Genomic DNA, 2,214 nt, shown 5'->3' with positions numbered 1-2,214 from the left:
GTCGCCCAGGTGATGTTTTTGGTTCCCTTCCATCTGGCAGGAATAAAAAACACCATCGCCGACTCACTCAGCAGGGAGCTGCGCTCGTGCCAGGAGTGGGAACTACGCCAGGATCAAGTGGATCGGCTCTTCCAACGATGGGGCAAACCCCAGATCGACCTGTTCGCGGCGGCGATGAACTCCAAGTGCCAGAAGTTCGCCAGCAGGTTTCCCCAGCCGAGGAGCATGGGCAACGCTTTCTCGTTCCCCTGGGACGGCCTGTTCCTGTATGCTTTTCCTCCGTTGCCGCTGCTGCTTTGACTCATCAGCCAGCTCAAGAGGTCCCAGTGCAGGATGATCCTCATCGCACCGGCGTGGCTGAGACAGATCTGGTTCCCCGACCTTCTGGACCTCTCAGTGTCCCCACCAGTCAAGCTGTCGAGGGATGCAGATCTTCTCTCCAGAGAGGGAGGCGCCATTCTTCATCAGGACCCAGAGTCACTGAACTTGCAGGCCTGGCTTCTGCAGCACTAGAGTTTGGAGGGTACGATATACTGGCTGACTGCATAGAGGTTCTTGCAAAGGCCAGGGCATCCTCAACTCTCAAGTGCTACGGACATAAGTGGAAGAGGTTCTCTGTCTGGTGCCGTGCACAGAAGATCACCCCTCTACGGATTACGACACCTCAAGTGCTACCTTACCTACTGCCGCTGGCCAAAGCTGGACTAGCTCACGCTTCCATCAAGATACATCTGGCAGCGATCTCCCGATACACCAAAACTACAGGACGGCCGTCGTTGTGGTCTCATCGACCGGTGAAGGAATTTATGAAGGAACTTTTCCGATCGTTCCCGCCGGTGAAGGCTCCAGCCCCGGCGTGGGAGCTCAACGTGGTGCTGACCAGGCTCATGGGGCCGCCATTCGAGCCCTTGCATTCGGCTTTGTTGAAGTTCCTGTCGTGGAAGACAGCGTTCCTTGTGGCCATCATTCCCGCACGACGCGTGGGAGAGATTCAGGCCCTATCCTGCAAGCCTCCATACTTGACTTTTCACGATACGAGGGTGGTGTTGAGGATGCACCCCTCTTTCATGCCCACGGTGCCATCGGACTTCCATCTTAACAAGCCCTTGGTGTTGCCAGTTTTCTTTCCGTCACCTTCGTCGCCGGCCGAGAGGACTTTGCACTCGCTGGATGTACCTAGAGCGCTTACGTTCTACATGGACCGAACGAAGAGTTTTCGGAAGACATCACAGCTGTTTGTGAACTTTGGACCTCTGAACCAAGAGAATGCTCTCTCGAAGGCTTCCATTTCCAGATGGCTCTCCGGCTGCATCATGCACTGTCATCGGTTGGCCAACCGACCGTTGCCCGGCCGTCCGAGAGCCCATTCGACCAGAGCGATCGCTGCTACTATGGCGCTCTTGTCTGGTGTGCCCCTGTTGAACATCTGCAGGGCTACTACGTGGAGGTCGACGCACACCTTCACGAGATTCTACTGCGTCGATCGGGATTCCAGGGAGGAGTCCAGAGTCGGCCAAGCAGTGCTGCGCAACCTGTTCGCCTGAAGGTGGGCCTGGTGAGGAGGTAAGAGTTGCTTAATGTTGAGTTTATGTAATGCTTAATGTTGAGCCTTTTGCCACCTCCCGTGGTTGTTCATGTGTGTACTGCTATGGATTCTTATATTCATGAGCATGTGAATCCATGCCAGACCCCATGCTGGAGAAGGAACAAGTTACTTACCTGTAACTGTTGTTCTCCAGCATGGGTCTGGCATGGATTCACATGCGAATCCTCCCTCCTTCCCCTCTGTGGCTCTTCACTTGGTCATACTGCCACTATACGTGCTACCAAATCTGACGATGGCTGCCAGAGGAGGGGCTTTGGTAGGGGGCAGTCTTGGCTGGGGGCAGTATGACCCAGAGACCAGTGATTGGTTATTAGTAGAAAGACAGTTCAGAAAAGAAACTGAAACTGATTTTTTCTTTACCTAGGATTCCCAGCCTGACGACGGGGAATATTCATGAGCATGTGAATCCATGCCAGACCCATGCTGGAGAACAACAGTTACAGGTAAGTAACTTGTTCCTTAGCACGATTTAGTAACAAGGAACCAAATAAATACACAAATAATAGCTTGAAAAAAGGCAGGGAGACATAAATCAGTCTATCGCCCGCCTGCCTATTGCGGGTCTATCGCCCGCCTGCCTATTTTTGTGTAGTGAACCCTCCCAGGTG

The sequence above is a fragment of the Ambystoma mexicanum genome, chromosome 6q, assembly GCF_040938575.1.
Source record: "Ambystoma mexicanum isolate Mex_15411 chromosome 6q, UKY_AmexF1_1, whole genome shotgun sequence".
NCBI classification, from domain to species: Eukaryota; Metazoa; Chordata; class Amphibia; order Caudata; family Ambystomatidae; genus Ambystoma; species Ambystoma mexicanum.
This window is presented reverse-complemented; position numbering follows the sequence as displayed.